The following is a 20,005-nucleotide window of genomic DNA, read 5'->3' as shown; positions in this document are numbered from 1 at the left end:
ATTCATTATAATATATTCAGTGGCAAAAAGAAAACAAAAGAGGAAAAAACAAAAATTTAAAATTTCAATTAAAAATGAAATTAAAACATTTGTTTCCTTTCATACTGGAATTTGCCAATAAAAATAATTGAGAAATGTCAGCAAAAAATTAAATTTCATTTTCAATAACTGCATTTCTAGACAATGGTCTAAGACCTTTGGCATGGCATAAATACATGCATTACTGAAGCTATACACTGCATGGGTATACTTTGTGAAGTCAAAATGGTTGAGATCATAAAAAGTAGACTGCATGCCACAGTGATGATTCAGTGTGGGGATATTCTGAACAAAAAGATCCGTCAACCATGCTTTCGGCTGTTTCCATCACTTCACTCTGACTCAGACATTTTAGGTTTCAGAGTGTCACACAGAGTGACATCCCTGGAATCTTATTACACAGATTGCATGTACTGTGTTTCTTGTTCAACCAACATTATGGAATGAGATTCCTGCACTCTTTCACTTTAACCCATTTCATTATGTCTATAATATCCGATACAACTTCTGTTCGTCTCTGAGCTTGTCCAATATTTATGTTATAAAAACGGTTAGTCAGATTTAGTGCTATATTTGTGGGGTCAGATGAATTCCAGGAATATGCAGACATTCTCAGGGGTCTACGTTTTGTGATTATTTGTCTCAAAATTCATACTGCATGTGTGTTAGGTATTTGCTATTCATTATTCATTATTTGTTATTTGTAAGTTCCAGCTTAAAATGTTAGACAACGTATTTACTGAGCTGCAAATGTATTTCCTAAGATCTGAGTAGGTGAAAATTAAGTCCAGAAGAAAGTTCCATTTGATCTGTGTCAGCACTCATTGCAAACCAGAAAGAGCTCTCTGGTGTCTCTGGCCATTACTAAACGTGGCTGGCTGTTTCCTGGAGAGCAGAGACGAGTTAAATTCTCTTTTTCACCTAGTTATGCTAATATTACTTACTACCTACTCTGCTTTTTCAGCAAGAATTCAGAGCCAGGAAATGAGAAGCTCTCGTTATCATCTTCCTCTCTTTCCTAGGATGGCATTCCACTTTACCTCTCACTCAGCAAAGGCAGCTCTGTTGCTTTCTCTCAATGTACAATTTCCTGGATTCATTCTGTGCTGTTTCCATAAAGTTTATTTTCTGTAAGGGTTCTTTTCCTGATACGAATTCTATGCACATCCATGCACGCCCCACACTTCCCCTTAGGCTATGTCTACACTACAGACCTTACAGCGGCATAATTAAACCACCCCCAATGAGCGGCAGTAGCCGTGTCAGCGGGAGAGTGTCTCCCGCCAACGTAGCACTGTCCACACCAGCGTGTTTGTCGGTGAAACTTATGTCGGGCAGGGATGTGTGGTTTTTTTCATAAACCCTGACTGACAAAAGTGTTAACTACAAAAGTAGACAGAGCCTAAAAATGGGCCAGTAGAATTAGAGCTGTTCTGACGCTGGAAAAGGGTGGAACTACATCCAGTCTTCCACTACTGATGGGCATCATGGAGCTGATGGGCAGGATCCCCTGGGAGGCTAATACGTTGGGGAAAGGAGTCCAGGAGAGCTGGCTGTATTTTAAAGAAACTTCATTGAGGGCACAAGAACAAACCATCCCGCTGTGCAGAAAGAATAGCAAATATGGCAGGCGACCAGCTTGGCTTAACAGAGAAACCTTCGCTGAGCTTAAACACAGAAAGGAAGCTTACAGGAAGCGGAAGCTTGGTCAGATGACCAGGGAGGAGTATTAAGATACTGCTCGAGCATGCCAGGGTGAAATCAGGAAGGCCAAAGCACAACTGGAGTTGCAGCTAGCAAGGACATGAAGGGTAACAAGAAGGGTTTCTACAGGTATGTTAGCAACAAGAAGAAGGTCAGGGGAAGTGTGGGCCCCTTACAGAATGGGGCAGGCGATATCATCTAGTGACACATGATGTGGAAAAAGCTGAGGTACTCAATGCTTTTTTTGCCTCTGTCTGCACAGACAAGGTCAGCTCCCAGACTGCTGCACTGGGCAGCACAGAATGGGGAGGATGTGAGCAGCCCTCAGTGCTGAAAGAACAGGTTCAGGACTGTTTAGAAAGGCTGGACATGCACAAGTCTGTGGGGCCAGATGCAATGCATCCGAGGGTGCTGAGGGAGTTGGCTGATGTGATTGCAGAGCCACTGGCCATTATCTTTGAAAACTCGTGGCAATGGGGGGACGTCCCAGATGATTGGAAAAAAGGCAAATCTAGTGCCCATCTTCAATACAGGGAAGAAGGCAGAACTGGGGAATTACAGACCAGTCAGCTTCACCTCAGTCCCCAGAAAAATCATGGAGCAGGTCCTCAAGGAATCCATTTTGAGGCAATTGGAAGAGAGGAAGGTGATCAGGAACAGTCAGCATGGATTCACCAAGGGAAAGTCAAGCCTGACCAACCTGATTGTTTTCTATGAAGAGGTGACTGGCTCTGTGGATGTGGGGATAGCGGTGGATGTGATATACCTTGACTTTAGCAAAGCTTTTGATACGGTCTCCCACAGTATTCTTGCCAGCAAGCTAAAGAAATATGGGTTGGATGAATGGACTATAAAATGGATAGAGAACTGGCTAGAGCATAGGGCTCAACGGGTAATGATCAATGGCTCCATGTCTATCTGGCAGCCGGTCACAAGCAGAGCTCCCCAGGGGTTGGTGCTGGGGCTGGTTTTGTTCAACATCTTCATTAATGATCTGGAAGATGGGGTGGATTGCACCCTCAGCAAGTTTGCAGATAACATTAAGCAGGGGGGAGTGGTAGATATGCTGGAAGGCAGGGATAAGGTACAGAGTGACCTAGGCAAATTAGAAGACTGGGCCAAAAGAAATCTGATGAGGTTCAACAAGGACAAATGCAGAGTCCTGCACTTAGGACAGAAGAATCCCATGCACAGCTACAGACTGGGGACCGACGAGCTAGGCAGCAGTTCTGCAGAAAAGGACCTGGGGGTAACAGTGGACAAGAAGCTGGATATGAGTCAGCAGCGTGCCCTTATTGCCAAGAAGGCTAATAGCATATTGGGCTGCATTAGTAGGAGCATTGCCAGCAGATCTCAGGAAGTGATTATTCCCCTCTATTTGCCACTGGTGAGGCTGCATTTGGAGTATAGTGTCCAGTTTTGGGCTCCCCACTACAAAAAGGATGTGGACAAATTGGAAAGAGTCCAGTGGAGAGCAACAAAAATGATTAGGGGGCTGGAGCACAAGACTTATGAGGGGAGGCTGAGGGAACTAGGCTTGTTTAGCCTACAAAAGAGAAGAATGAGGGGGGATTTGATAGCAGCCTTTAACTGCCTGAAAGGGGGTTCCAGGGAGGATGGAGCTAGGTGTTCTTGGTGGTGGCAGATGACAGAACAAGGAGCAACGGTCTCAAGTTGCTTGGGGGAGGTCAAGGTTGGACATTAGGAAAATTGTTGTCCCTAGGAGTGTGGTGAAGCACTGGAATGGGTTACCTAGGGAGGTGGTAGAATCTCCAACTTCAGAGGGTTTTAAAGTGTGGCTTGACAAAGCCCTGGCCTGGATGGTTTAGTTGGGGCTGGTCCTGCTTTGAGCAGGGGGTTGGACTAGATGACCTGCTCTTCCATGATCCTCTCATTGCCACCTTTGAATGCCCCTTCACATGATTCATATGGCCCGAGTCCCCAAGCCTTAATGCAGTTTGTACGTAGTGGCTGTTCTGGCAATATGCTCCGTGGCATTAAGCCAGGGTCAGACAAGCACCGGGCAAGGGATCCACAGGGGTGGAGCTTGAGGCCAATAGATCCACAGGCCCGTCTTCCCTCCCGGATAGCCTCAAACCCAGGTGTGTGGGGTATAGGTCGGGCATGCATGGCTTTGGTCTCTAGGCTGACGACCCTGCATATGGGGCCATTAATTCTCTCCCACTCAACAACGGATCTGATCAAATATCCTGCTGTGTCTGGGGCTCTCCATGTTTATAGAGGAGGAGCAAAATTTTACCCAGTGGGATTTTTGCCCAATAAGATCAGAGAACTAAGAACTGAATTGAATCCGAGGTCGGATGCAGCCCGTAGGTGTTGCCGGATTCATGGAACGCGTTTCATCCTGGCCATGCCTCCTCCTTACGGCACTCTCAATGCAGTGTGCCCTTTCCCCACGTCTATATATGCCTCTGTCTTCCTTTTCCCATGAGAGCGCTTTAATCAGTCCATGGGTGGGACAAATTTAGTTCCCAGAGGCATCGCTATGAAATTCTCTCTGACTTTGCCAGCTGGTGGGCGCTCCTTGTCCCCAAATGCCAGGTTAATTTAGGACCTAAATATGCAACGTATGTCAGTAGTAGTTGACGAATGCTCAGCATTTTGGAGGAGGCGTCTCCGTACCTTGCCGTGTATCCCACTAGCAAATTAATACATCTTATTCATTGTTCATGTTCAATATTCTGTGCTTTTCATCATTTTTATTTATTACCAAAATATATTCACATTGGAAATAGGAAGGCAGATGTGTCACTTTAGTTGCCAGGGAACCTTAAAATGCAAATCTATTCATCGGGCATAGACTTTGTTGTCATGCCTTCTTGGTGGAAAATTAAATGGTAAATGAATGAGATATTCTGCCATGTGCTGTCCCATTGCAAATATCCACCAAGAGAAGGTTGGTGCCACAAATACCCAGGGAGTCAGATTTTATCTGGATATATATGCATCGTCCATAGCTTCTCAGAAAGATTTCCACAGTTATCTGATTTGCGGTAACATAGGCTTTGAGATGGACAAATGCTTTGCTCTAGCACCTTCAGATATAAGCCAGCCAAAGAGTTTTAATCGGCAAACCTTATTCGATATTAAAACCCTCTCCAAAATATTTTGTCCTGTAGCAGTTAATGTTGCCACGCACGCATGCACTCACATGGACCTGACACAAATGAGAGTTTATTTTCCTGACTGAGTTGTCAGGAAGTATTACTATTTGGTACTTCGCAAATAGGGGACCTGACTCTGACACTTATGCTGTGTCTCCTTCTTCACACAGTGCTTGTGTCTAAACTAACAGATAGGGACGGATGAACCGGTTCAGCGAACACATGTCCCTGCACAAAGCCACCATTCCATTTTCAAGCCCAAACCAAATCTCTCTTGTGGTTCTGAAATGTTTGTACAGAGGGTTCCCCCTCTTTGGCTTCCAGGTGGGGCTGGAATTGGGAGTGCTGAAATACCACAAGATAGATTCATGAGAGTCCTAGGCCAGACAGGACCACTGGGATAATCTACTCTGACCCCCCGTATAATACATACCACAGAACGGCCTTGAAAAAATTCCTAGAGCAGATCTTTTAGAGAAACATCCAGTCTGGATTTAAACAGTGCCAGTGACGTAGAATCCACCATGACCCCGGTAACTTGTTCCCATGGTCAATTACCCACTGTGTTAAAAATGTTACACCTTATTTACAGTCTGAGCAACAAAACTGAATGCTGGACCCCGGAATACGCTTTCCCTTCTCCGTCTGGCAGTGGATTCCATGCCCAGTGTAGCTGTTCCCAGCACTGCTGCCCTCTGCCCTGGATATGGGCAGGGACGGTCACTTTGTTTGATGGCTGAGCCCTTCTGGCAGCGGTTCTCATCCAGTCAGTCATGTCCCTTCCTGGGTTCAGCCCCCCTCTTTCAGGGTAGTGCTTTCTGGCTTCAGCCTCCAAAGAGGCATGGACAGCTTGCAACAGTGCGCTCCTGCGCTGGGTGGATTTCCACTGCTGGGAGCCTGCACACCTAGCAGTGAACGGGGCCCTTGAAGTACAAAGATTTACGCTGATGACCAGCTGTCGGTCCCCTTTTCGGCTGCTGAATTGGAGCCGGAAGCATCACGTCATTCTTTCAGGAGCGCTGACAGCAGCCCTCTACATTCCCTGGCCACGCCCTGATTGCCTGACCCATGCACACTAAAGAGGGTGGGAATTTTCCTGTCAGTAAGGTGACTGGCTTCCCAAAAGGGCTGTTTCGGATGGGTTGAAGATGAGCTCCCAACTCCTATCAAATGCCCCAAATAGCCAGTGAAACCCAAGCGCCTTCCACAGCCAAACGCCCCCTCTTTCACCTTCTCCCAGCAGCAGTGTTTTGACCAAAAGTGGGGGTGTGAAAGGTGAGTATCTGGCACCCTTTAAAAGGAAGCAGACTGCTCAGGGCAGGCTGCCGCCTAGGAGAAGGAACTCCACATTCAAACCAGGGGCCACGCCCTTCCAGGTGGATGATCATCCTCGGATGACAATAGCAGGGGTTGCTAGAGCAGATAGAGATGCCGCCTGCAGCATTGTCCATGTTCACATGGCGACACGTCAGCACACAGGGGCTCCTGCATTCGGGGGAACCAACACGTCTGCACTGGTAATTCTGGTGCTGTAAGTGAGAAGGGGTTATTGGATTCTGAGCAAATTAAACTGGCCAAGCACTTGTTCTCCTGTGGCACATGGAATGGTCGTACCATGAAAGCAGGCGACCGCCAGCTACTACAAAGTGAGCGCGTGTTGCTTAAGTGAGACGTGCTTGGTTTGTGAAAGTGCAGATGGATGGCGAAGGGAAGGATGGTTATTGCGGAAGGAAATCCACTGATCTGAAGTGGGGATGACAGAATAAGAAAAAAAAGCACCGAGAGGCAGCTAACATCTGTTCCCAACAGAGACATTTCAATCATACAAAGTGACTGAAACTCGTGTGCTGGTCCTGAGAGCTACCCAGGAAGGCCCAGCTTGCATATGGCAAGACAAACCAACAGCAAAGGACTGCAGCCGATCCAGCTGGCATCTGGAAACAACGTAGTATTGACAAATACCTTGGTCAAGCAAAAATCACCAAGGTGATGGATTTGGACAGATTTGCAGATTCAGAATCAGAGCAATGCCATCGTGAGCCTGAAGAAGTGGTTTTCTGTTGTGAGTCACAGATTGCAAGGCAGAAAGACCTCTCGTGATCACCTAGTCTGATCTCCTGTATACACAGGCCATAGAGCTTCCCCACAATAATTCCTAGAGCAGACCTTTTTAGAAAACCGTCTGATTTTTATTTAAAAAATGTCAGTGATGGAGAATCCACCCTGACCCTGGTAAATTATTCCAATAGTTAATGACCCTCACTGGCAAAAATATACACCTTATTTCCAGTCTGAATTTGTCTAACTTCAACTTCCATGTATTGGGTTGTGTTCTACCTTTCTCTGCTACATTGAAGAGTCCATTATTAAATATGTTTCCCGATAGATACTTAAGAACTTTAAACAAGTCACCTCTTAACCTTTTCTTTGTTAAACTAAATAGATCAAGCTCTTTCAGTCTCTCGCTATAAAGTATGTTTTGTAATCTTTAATCATTCTCAGGGTTCATCTCTGAACCCTCTCCAATTTATCAATATCCTTCTTGAAACATGGGCACCAGAATTGGACACAATATTCCAGCAGCACTCACACCAGTGCCAAATACAAGCTCATTAGCTCTTTTGGCCAGAGCATCCCCTTGGCCGCAGATGTTCAGCTGATTCTCCACCATGACCCCCACACCTTTTTCAGAGTGTCTGCTTCCCAGACTCGAGTTCCTCTTTCTTAAGTATGGACCACATTCTTCGTTCCTATATGTATAAATTTACATTTAGCCATATTAAAATGCATATTGTTGCTTGCACACAGTTTACCAAGCAATTGAGACCATTCTGAGTCCATGACCTGTCCTCTTCATTATTTACCACTCCCCCAATTCTTATTTCATCTACAAACTTGAATCTGTGATGATTTTATGTTTTCTTCCAGGTCATTGATAAAAAGGTTAAATAGCGTAGGGCCAAGAACACCACTATAAACGCATCTGCTTGATGACACTTTCCCATTTACAATTACATTTTGAGACCCATCAGTTAGCCAGTTTAATACATTTAATTTGTGCCATGTTAATTTTATATTGTTCTAGTTTTTTTTAATCTAAATGTCATGTGGTACGGAGTCAAACACCTTACAAAAGTCTAAGTATATGACACCAACTCTATTACATTCATCAACCAAACGTAATCTCATCAAAACAAAGATATCAAGTTAGTTTGACAGGATCTAATTTCCATAAACCCATGTTGATTTGCATGAATTACAATGCTGTCCTTTCATTCTCTTTTAATCGAGTCCCATATCAGCTGCTCATTTTCTTATAGAATCATAGAAGGGTAGGACTAGAAGGGATCTCAAGAGGTCATCTAGTCCAGCCCCTGCACTGATGGCAGGACTAGGTAATATCTAGACCATCCCTGACAGGTGTTTGTCTAACCTGCTCTTAAAAATCCCTAATGACAGAGATTCCACAACCTGCCTAGTCAATTTATTCCAGTGTTTAACCACCCTGACAGTAGGACGTTTTTCCTAATGTCCAACCTAAACTGCCCTTGCTGCAGTTTAAGCCCATTGCTTCTTGTCCTGTCCTCAGAGGTTAAAAAGAACAATTTTTCTCCCTCCTCCTTGTAACAACCTTGTATGTACTTGAAAGCTGTTACCATGTCCCCTCTCAGTCTTCTCTTCTCCAGGCTAAACAAACCCATTTTTTTCGGTCTTCCCTCATAGGTCATGTTTTCTAGACCTTTAATCATTTTTGTTGCTTTTCTCTGGACTTTCTCCAATTTGTCCACATCTTTCCTGAAATGTGGTGTCCAGAACTGGACTCAATACTCCAGTTGAGGCCTAATCAGCACGGAGTAGAGTGGAAAAATTACTTCTCACATCTTGCTTACAACACTCCTGCTAATACATCCCAGAAAGATGTTTGTGGGGCAGGAGTGAAGTAGTTAGGTTCTGCCTGAGGGTAGGTGTCAGACATGGCTGCATGCTATCACCAACTCTCTTCAACTGTTGTCTTGAAGAAATCCTAAAATGACGCACTGATGGAAACCTACAGGCAGGTGTACCTTTTGGTGGATGAAAGATTAGATTAGTCATCTATGTTTTGCTGATGGTCATGACCTGTTTGGATCATCACAAGAGGTGCAAAAATAGCTAGAAAGAGTAGTGATGGAAGCAGAGAAGGTATCACTTGAAGAAACAAAGACAATGGTGACATCTAAGTCCATTGAAAAGGCAAAGATATTCTTGTCCAAATCTGGAGCACAATAATACCTTGAAATACCTGGGCAGCATGATTATAAGAGATGCTAAACATAACTTAGCGAGCAGGCATGGGACTGGGCTCATGATTGCTCCTCTAGTGACACCAGTCACATTTGGAGAAGCGAAGGTATTACGATGCAGTATAAAATGAAACAGCTGCAGTCTCTGGTCTCCAGCATCTTGCTATAGGCATGTGAGACATGGAAGCTAAGGAATCGGGACACCAAGAGGCTTTCTGCCTTTGAATTCGAATTGAAGGGCTGCAAGAGATTGCTGTGCATTCGCTATACCTCACACGTGACTAAAGAGGTAACCATCCAAATTCAGTCTTACTGGAGCAATACTGTCAAGACGATCAGACTTTGCAAGTCACATGGGTTGGAGCGTGGCAGAAGATTGCCGAAGCGAGTTTTGCATGGACTGCTGCCAGGACCAGCGGCTCACTGTGGTTTGACTTTGACAGCATGGCTGACTGGACAGGATAGGGCAGGACGCGCTTCTCGAGACTGCGTGAAGACCGCAAAATATGGAGGAAGATTGCTGGCCAATGACTCCTGTATGCTGTGTTTACGGTGCATTGTGATGGGATGCTAGGGTGCTTTGCACTAGGAGAATAAAATAAAATAAACAATAAGGGGACTGAGGGGCCTTTGGGCCCAGACATTCCTCAGAACTAAAACAAAGGCCAAATACAGCTCTGCCAGCAGGCGTGTCAATCCACAATTTCAAGGACCCTGCATCCGTCTGACTTGGGACCACAAGCTTTTCATTCTCTCCTCACAGCCCCTTAAGGATATGTGCGCCTCCTGTCACTGAAGTCTGTGATGCATGGTAATGAGAAGAAATCCCTGTCCTACTTATCCCGTGCGCCTGCCCTAGGAAACAAATGGCAAAAAAAAGACTGATCCTGTTCATTGTCTCTGTGTTCAGCACACAGACTAACTTTGTAGAATGGTGGCAGTTAGTCTGTTTAATAATGACAGAGAATATTTATGGAAGGTATACTTTGATCTATATTTAATAACAAAATGTAAAGCATGTACACAAAGAATAAGCACTGATCACAGGAAGATGGGTTTCAGCGAGCAAATAAATTTAACAACTCTTTTTTCCTCTGCTCCAGCCCCATTCACATTCAGGGGCCATACCTCCTAACCAGTGCATTTTAGGACAAGGAGTCCTTTATGCAGCCCAGTAAATACATTTTAGTGTATTGGGAAGTGAGCAGACTGCATTAACAAACCTGGTTTTGTTTATGAGCTGTCAGTAACATTGCATTCACTCCCAGCACATGGTGCTTCTGATGATGGGTTTTCTTGTCACAGGCTGAAGAGAAATGTTCGGTGCAGCAGGGAGTTTGCAATTAAAATGCCTCAGAGAGGAATCCACAGCTGTTGAGAATTGTAGAGGAGGATGTTTTCAAGGAAAAAAACCCCACTCTTCACCAGTGCAATCTCCAGAAATGTCCCTGATGTTTCCCTTCAATAGAAATGCTGGAACCGTTGTCTCTGGCCATGTTAGCTGTGAAAGAAAGCGGAGCCCGGAAAGCTTTAAAAATGTTTAAAAATCACATTTCCAAGCCAAGCAGAGTGGAGAAACTCATCTGGAAATCTCATATGGCTCACTAGACATTCTGCATCCTGGCGACAGCGACACAATGAATTGAAGAGGCATCAGAGTCTCACGCTGACTGCTTCTTGGAAGAGAAAACATTTGGCATTTTGTAAGAGGCCCAGTTTTTACAATACAGGGGTCTGAGTCTACCCTCACTGATCCTTATTTCACTCAGCCATAATTCCTGCGACTTCAGTGGAGTTATTCCTGATTTACACGAGTATCAGTGAGAGGAGAACTGGGCTCATCTGTATTTGTGGTTTGTACCAACAGGCCCAAGTTGCAAATAGGGCTTCTAGGTTTGAATTTGCACAGATCGGGTCATTAATGTCCAAGGTTTAAAGACAATGCATTAGAGAGAGAAGGCCTGTGAAATTTCAGATCCACACCTAGATCAGATGGTTCCCCACAGTTCAGCTATGTTTAGATTAGTTAATTTGATTCGAGTCTTTCTTCCACAGTTTGCAATTATACGTATAGTGCTTGTCTGACATTTCCCTTCTACGTCAGCCCAGTATGGCAGTGAATTGGGTCTGAACTCATGAGTCACAAACCGGGGCAGGGTCTTAGGAACTTGGCATTGACAGCCTTTGTTTCATTCATTGATTTTAAAGGCCGGAAGGGACCCGTATGATTATGATTGGCCAGCGAGGTGGGGCAGGACTGTCCTAAGAGCGTGGGAAAGGGGTCTGGAAACATTGTTTTAACATGGATCCATGGACTGGAAAAGCTTAGTAACATTTTTATTATGGCAGAGCACTATTGCATTGTACGTGGCTCTGTACAATCCCTGCCCCAGGAGGTTATGGAGGTCCATTCTCCTCCCTTCATTTATTAAATTCAACAAATTATAGATTAATTAGGCTTGTGTATAATTTTAGGTGTCGACTTAAACCATATAACGACACATTTGCTAGCCTGAAGTAGAAAAGGTGTCAGGAATATATTTTACAGAAAAAAAACAGAGGAAGCCCAAACTCAGAACATCCTGCTCTCTTCCACATCTCCTCAGTCAATGATAGCCCCAGTTTTGTAAGTACATTTCATGTTTTCACTCAGCTATTGGGCTGTAGTTTAATAAATACTTCAAGAATAAAAGCAAACTTGGGTGAGCTTTTAACACTATAACTCTGGCACAGACTTCCCGAGCTTACAGAAACTGCACATTTTCTCATGCTAATCCTACTCATTCATATTAATACATGGAAGATCAGTGTTAGCGAAATCATAAATGTATGCTCAGTGCTGAGGGTTTTTCTTTCAAATAAGGTTTATCATCAGAATGCAACATTACCAGAGCATTAATAATGTCAAGGCAGCAGGTCTTACTAAAAAAAGTGAGAATATCTAACCAGTCATAGGATAGCATTATGCAGCATACGTCAGAGGTTAATCAAGTATTTTGTGGGAATTATAGAAGAGGGAAGCCAGGACTCATACCAGTTACAGGGTATGAACTAACAATCAGAGACGGTTTTGAAAGAGCAGAGCTAATCCAGGAAGGGACAAAAATGTTAAATGCACCAGCAAGAAGAAAGAGTTTCATAGGAGAAGCTTGGAATACAGTTTCGGTTTTCTTCCTGTCACTTACTTTGAGAAAAATCCAACAAAGCTAGTCAGTCTCTTATCTAGGGATGCTGTTATCAACAGTCAGTTATATAAAAAGCACCTAAGGAAAAAAAATCTCTTCATCAGAAAGAAAACGAGTTTTTTTCAAGAAATGGTTGACACACAAATAACTGAAGTTTTGAAAAAGGTGAAACCAGTATCTGAGCCAAAAGAGAAGATAAGATACAAAAGGCAAGGCTCACTGAGTTTTCTTTTACATGGTTATGTAGGAGCAGAAGCAACCCAGAGGCCATACGCAGCTGAAATGGTTATTGCACTTGCTCTTGGGAGATGCTCATGTATGATGGTGATGAAAAGGAATGTAAAGACACAGAGAATGGTTTTATGGCTGCCGCCATCTTTTATCCTCCACCCCCCACCCAAAAAAGACAAACGTTAAAAAATTAATCATGATTAAACTTGCTTTTAATTTTGCTTTGTTCAATATGCTGATTATTCTAATGATTTGGGCCAGAGGAAAACAAAATATTTCCCCTACGCAGTTTATCTAAAGGGTGGGATGTGAAGACCTGCAAAAGACTCCTTCTTGCAACCCAGAAAGGCCAATACACCTGAAATAATTGACACAGCATTTCAGAGGGCCACACATTCAATCGCTGTGCTTTGTGTAAAATTTTCACTCCTTTTATGCCTCTCTCTATCCTCAGCCGATTTTGATATAACTTTTTAAAATTCTTCCTAGGAAAAATGCCTTTTAAAAAGGGTATTTCAATTTCTCATTTGAAGAATCAAATCTCTTTGGAGCGTCGTGGATCTCAACCATCATCTAAATGGAGCAGCACACCCATTATTTGGGCTCATTGCTGCAATGTTCTAAAGTGAGGAGGCCCAACACATGGTCTGGCCCATCACGTAGCTCCAGAAGACAAAGAGGCAGAATTAAATAGTGGCAGAAATTGTAGTTGTGGCAAAGACAGTTTTCTGAACTGGTCTGAAGCACTCAGTTTTGTTTTGTTTTTAAATGTATTTTGTTGACAAACATTTATAGATGAGCCAGACAAGATGGGGAGGGCGGGCGAAGGCGCCTGTCCAATTTAACACAAAGAGGATTTAGCTGATTCCTTAGGGCTAGATGGTGACTCTAGGCACAGCCCAGAGCAAGTTCTGGGTCAGCTGCCTGGGTGCGAGGCAGACCTTGTCCCCGTGTCCTCCCCTGTGCAGATGATCAATCCAAGTCTGAATCTTGCCGTTAATTCTGTCAGAACTAAGTTGGAGCAAGGGTTGGTCTCTCCCACAGGGACATGAAGGGTTCAGAGACGTTACAGGGCCCAGGATTCGTTTTGAGCACTCAAGGCCTGGTCCAAAGCCCACTGAAAATCAGTGGAAATCTCCCATCAACTTCGCTGAGCTTGAACCAAGCCTCCAGCCATTGTAGTTGGTCCGTGTTCCAGGAGGCATTCCGTGCTCTACGAGCAGGCATGCTGGAGGAATGGCCAGTCCTGTCCCCACTAGTGCATCTGCAGCTGGTGCACAGACAAAGAAGTGCAACTGATACTGCTCGGCACACTTCCCAGAACCCCTGTGGGCAGCCTGCAGGTGGGTTTGACCCCGCAGAACTGTGGAAGGGGCTGGCGTGCAATGCAAGTTAAACAGCCGCCCAGTACAGTGCTTGACTATTTTGTTTTGTCTGCATCGTCTGTCTGGACCAGGGGAATTGTTTTGGTGTCCAGAGCGAGGCAAAAAACGTGCAGGGAGCTTTTCATGTGCATCCATTTGAAGTTCGCAGCCACATCACTTCTGATACATTCATGCCTCTTTTGCATTTGCCTTCTATATGTGTGGCTGGATTTTACGAGCACAAGTGTTTGCAGACAGTGAATTTTACTTGCATACTTGAGTCGTTGTGCTTCCCAGGAGTGCTCATGCGTCAAAGTTTGTTTTCAAGAGTAACGTTCATCTAGTCAGTGACTGCAAAATACTGTGTAACTTACCTACATAATCACAGCCACCCAACACAGCCAGGATTTGAAATAAACCACAATCATAGTTTTTTAAATCTGGAAGAAATGTTCAGCAACTAATTGTCAGCAATGGACAAGTTTTTAAAAAAATCATGGATGTTCCTGCATATTCCCAAGAGGTTCTTCACTGAATAAATTATTCAACACAAATTATTGTATTCACTGGGTGATAATGGTGCCCTCCTTGCTTAGAAGCCTAAACTTACTTGGATGCATCCATCAAATAATCTCTCAGCTCTAGCCACCATTTCCCTTTGTAATCTTTTACTCCTGCATGTTAATCTGACTAATGAGACAACAAATCTTTGCAACGCTATAACTCACATAAGGGAGACTTCGTTGCACTCAGCTGCCCACAGCAGAAACTCACATGGCTGATTGCAGGGACAGATAATGAGGGTTTTCCTTCATCTTTTGGATTTCCTTTGTAATTTACAAGATCAGCCTTTGGTGCCTGAATACTGTCTGCCTCCATTTTGTGTTTAAGCAGCTGCTGTCTGGGGGAAAAAATCAACTTACCAACAAAGCAAACAAAGGAAGATGTTTTGAAATATTTGTGTGACATATTTGCTTTACTTCTGGCAACACAAAACCTGTTTGCTCAGCTGGGAATCAAAAGACAGGCCTATACTGTAACCAATTACTCTGGGATACTACAACAGAACCTGCATTAGGATAATCTAAAAATAGGCAGCCCCTTGCTTCCAGCAACTACTTGAAAGCATTCCCTGGGTTTCCTGTAGAATGCCGTCTGAGCTGTAAAACCACCTCTACCTGGTGACTTGTTTTTGCCGGTCCTTTGGGTGGTTGCTTGAAACAGTTTTCACTGGATTTAAGCCAGTTTTCAGAATAATAATACAGCTGTTGTGCGGCATTCAGAAAAGACCATTTTTACCTGCTGCCAAGAGCACGTTTCAGCGATGTGCAAGAGGAAGTGATACAAGTTATAAACACAGAGAGAGAGAAAAAAATCAATGGTGTATTGGATTCTTATTTGTTGATTCCCATTTCTAAAAGGACAGAAAGAATTGTGTCTTTATGCAATTATATAGTTAGCTTAATCTGTCCCATATATTCTTTTCATACCGACCTATCAGGGGAAGGGAAATATGGTAACAATGGGATTTTTTTTTTAAATCACTTATTTTTAGTGAGCAGGATGTCATGTCATGTCATGTCTCGCTCAGCCATTGGGAAGGAGCACACTCCTTAATTTGCTTTTCATTAAGTTGGGGGTGAGTGTGCAAAGCAACCGGTTGATTTCTTTAGTCCCAAACTCCACCTCCAGAGCCTTCCAGAACCATCTCCTATAAACGACTAATTTTCAGAGGTGCCAAACGTCTGCCACTTCCATCAAAGTGGAGGATACTCAATGTCACAAAAAAAAGAGTCGGGTCCCTGTGGGTGCCTACTTCAAGTTTCAGCCAATACACCCACTCTCTGCAGCTGGAGGATGGAGTAGATTAGGTCTTTTCCCTCCCTAGCTTCTTTCATGTACAGTGAATGGAAAGGTTTGAGTGGATGATTAATGCCTTTTGGGTTCATAGCACCGCAGAATTTTCAGAACAGCAGCATGAAGTGCAGCGCAGCAGAGGCAATGTCTTACGGGTGCTGGTTGGGCTGCTCAGCCGACACTGATACTGTTCACGCCATGGCTTAGCATCTGCCAGTATGCATGGAGAAAGCTGTCGACAAGTGTCAGAAACGTTTCTAGGTTCCCTTTATAAATGCACGGTGACAGCAGCTGGTCTGAGTGGGGCTGAATGCTCAGAACAGACTCCCGTTTAAGACGTTTCAGCAACAGTACACTAGTTCTTCACCTCAGCAACCTCACGATAAGTGAGTCAGCTTCTGTGCAACAGGAAGGTCCTACAAGCGCAGCCCAGGTCTTGCTATTGTACCCTGCGCTCCGACAGCTGCATGGCTGTAAAGCTGCTCCATGAGCATTCTGGGTAACAACATGCAAATAAGCATTCCAAGCATGACGTGGACACTGACTAGGGGCTGGATGTTTTCTGTAAGCCCTGAACCTGGAAGGCTGTTGCTTTTAGCCTCTGCAACCTCCATTTTATTTCGCACTGTGCCGAGCCAGGCAGTATTCTGTGGTGAACAACATTGCAGACTGGGCAGCAGAGGCATGACTATTTTGTTTGGTTTGCCGGGGCGAACAGGCATTCTTTCAGCTCCCCGTGAGAGTCTGGGGGTAAATCTCACAAAAGGAATCTTACACTTAGAGCGCTTGAAAAATATTTTTCCTTTCAGAGAAACCACGTTTTCTGATGAGTCTACTTCGTATAAAGATGTTTCAACCAATGATGCTCATGATTCTTCTGCGAACTGTGGAATTCTGCATCACTGCATGTTAAACTCCAAGTGGGCTACCCCACTTATACTAAAGGTAGGACTGAGGAGAAAAACAAGCCATAATTTACAACAGAAAGAATAGAAGGTAAAGATTAACTCTGCCGATACATATGTTCCAATTCCTTAAAATAGAAAGGAATCTATAGTTACTTAGAGGAGACATTCACTGACAATGGATCACTCCTTTGACGCCCTCAGAACACATTTCTTGCGCAGGATTCTGCCATTGCAAATAAAATGAATACATTCCTTTTGGGAGCAGATTTCATTTAGGCCCTTGGTTTTTCTTCACTGCTATAATCAGAGAGTTTGTGCTCAGCTCTTGATGTATGTGGTAAAAAGGAAGACCTACTGCTTTACCAAACCCTTCCTTGTGTACCCCACAAACAGCACTGAAATCTGCAGGATAGCATTATTAGTCCATCAGCGCTGGAGAGCTGACTAGCAGCCTGCAAGTGGGAAGCCATCACTGTTCTGTATGGACAGAAATGTTTTTCTTACTTTGTTTCCCTCACTTCCCCCAAATCCTGGCCCTTCTGACACAGTCAGCTGGAATTAAAGTCTGTCTTTCTCATTCGAGAGCTATGAAAGAGTTCATTGCAACATACTCGATTTAACGAGCCATGTTTGCTCCTTACCTAGAATAAGCCACAAGTATTGCCAGCAGGGCTGAGCCTGATCCCGCTGGAGTCAATGGCTCCCGCACACACTTCTGCAGAGAGCACGTCCACGTTCCAGACTCGATCAAAACCTCCGCAAGCCTCTGAAAAGCTGACTCGGTACCTGGAGGTCAGGGTTCAGATCAGTGGCCTTCAGGACAAAGCCAGCTGCAGGCGTGGGGTAAGTCTCTGCACCACGGAGGTAGCGTTATGCAGAGAGCACTCCGGGCTGCTTGCGCGCTCCCTAGATATTAGCGCTGGGGGCAGCTGGATGTGGGGCCGAGCTGGTCAGGAAAGGGGTGGGGCAAGAGAATCTGCTCGTGCCCGGATCTCGCCCACAGCAGGGTGAGTCTGGGCCTTGGAAAGCGACTGGGCGGAAATAGTACTCGCTGGGGTGGGACGCCTCTGTCCGTGCCTCTGTCCGTGCCTCTGTCCTGCGTGTGTAGCACGCACCACCCCATGGCTGCTAAGCGGGGATTACTAGTGCAAGCCAAGCGCCCACCACAGCCCCAGGGACACAGGGGCACAAGCACATGCTCATATTCACGTACAGCGGCATGCCTTCTCTCACGCCGGCCCTAGCACCAGAGCCCGTTCAGAGGCTGCCTAGACATCAGCGCCACTGCACGACCTGTGATGGCATGGTGTCCAGAGCACTTGGACGGTCCCAGGGTGCTACGGGTCCTGGCGTTCTGCTGCCACAGGTGGACCGGGGGGCTGCCAAGGCATTCTGTGGTGGCTCTGTGCTGCTGCGTTTTCACTCGGCGCTCCAGGTTTGCCCAAGTTTAGAGGTTTGTCTGCACGTGGACTTGTTCCTGATTAGCTCCAGGCGCGGATTCTCTTATTCAGGGATTAAAAACAAGTTCCCGTTCCTCCTCGGCATACCCCACTGCTAAAGAAGCAGGGCACATGCCCCCAGACACCCTAGTGCCTCACATGCAGCACCGGGGTTGGGAAGAACTTCATTCTCCACCTTCCAGGAGACGGTCCGTTTAGGAAGAGAAAACCCTTCATGACTGACAGCCGCCGTTCAGAGGCTCACCAGTCCAGCTCCGATACTGGTTTTCACATCTTCTTTTAACCAGTTCATTCCTCCAAGCTGTTCCAACCCCTCCCCGTTTTGATGACAAATATCATGATCTCTGGGCAGGTTCCCAGACCCTCACCAGATATTTTTATACTGTTGCTTTGCTCTGTTTAACGGTCTCTCTTTCCAAGTGTTGCCCAGCATCCCATAGAAATCGTGGTGGACTGGGGTGGCGATTTGGAATTACTGGGACAGTCCCCCAGTATCATGCACTTCCATAAACATGGCCTTGTGCTGGGAAGACAAACTGTTAAGCTCTTTTAAGTTTAAAGAGTTTATTTTTAAAGCGATAGCAGCTAAGGAAGATGCATGCACAGGAGCCCCAGGTAAGTTACAGCGATAAAAACCTCGAAGTTTTCATCTGAACCAAAGTGAACCATAAACGTTAATGAATCCTCCGGCTTCCTATTTTTGGCTCACACTTCAATTCCAAAAGCCTCTACCAAGAAGAAAGACCAAGCGGCTACGGTATCTTCTAATTAGAGGACGTTTATCTTTGTGCTAACACATTTAACGATATCTTTAATATTATAATTAGGAGTAATGACATTGCACCAAATACACTGTTTGTGCAGCTAAAGAACACAAAAGGAGATCAGAACCAAAGAAAAAATTAAGACATTGCAAGCGAGTGTGCTGCTATTGATGAGTAGTTGCATAATTAGGGCCATAATACATAAATAAAACTCCCTTATTTGAAAACGAGTCACAACTACTGAAACTTATTTCAGCAAACACAGCATTTTTGTAAGGAGCGACTCAAAAGGCATCTGTATAGCTAATAAAACGGTTGCTTGTTACATAGATAGATGGGATCATTACAGCTAATGGAAAGTCCTGTTAAAGTTATGACTGTTGTAGTCTGGTTAATTACATTCTTCCTGTTCGATAACAAAAAAGAACCCACTCAGCTTCCATTTTAGTGTCAGGGGGTGGGGGGAAAAAGGAGTCAGGTAAGGAACATATAATTTTACTAAAAATGATCAAGGGCTTGCCAGCTACCCTCCTGATATCAATAGAAGCAAAGAGGTTTCATGCTAACAGGAAGCACAGCAATTATTTCTTTTAACACTCAGCCCTTGTGCGCAGGTACCCGTCTCTGCAGATGTTCCAGTGTGCACACGTTACATTTAGTCTCCTCCTGTGTGTTACCGTGCCAGCTCCTTGTTCTCTGGGAACCAGGCACTTCACTAGAAGTCTAAACAACGCATAGATTCGCAGTCAGACATGTGGGGTGGGTGTGCATGCACACGCCACACGGAGGAGGGGTTGCTCGTTTGAACCATCTTGTCTACTCCGTGGGCCTCCGTCAGACCTGGGCACCACCCTTTCTTAGCAAGTAGTAGCATTTCACAAGTTACATGATAGCCAGTCATCCTGAGCCAGTCCGATGTTCTCACCAAGAACGCCGATTTCTGGACATGGTATTCGTAGTCATGTGAAACGCACCCAAAGTTTGGCATCAGACTCCATAAGAAGGATGTTCATGGGATTTGATTAGATACCTGTTTCAATCTATTTCTGATAGACAGCTGGAAGGACAGAGCCCCAGAGACAGAA

This window comes from Emydura macquarii, unplaced genomic scaffold (assembly GCF_026122565.2).
Source record: "Emydura macquarii macquarii isolate MOO-44397 ecotype Brisbane River unplaced genomic scaffold, CSIRO-AGI_Emac_v2 contig_1253, whole genome shotgun sequence".
Taxonomy (NCBI): domain Eukaryota; kingdom Metazoa; phylum Chordata; order Testudines; family Chelidae; genus Emydura; species Emydura macquarii.
This window is presented reverse-complemented; position numbering follows the sequence as displayed.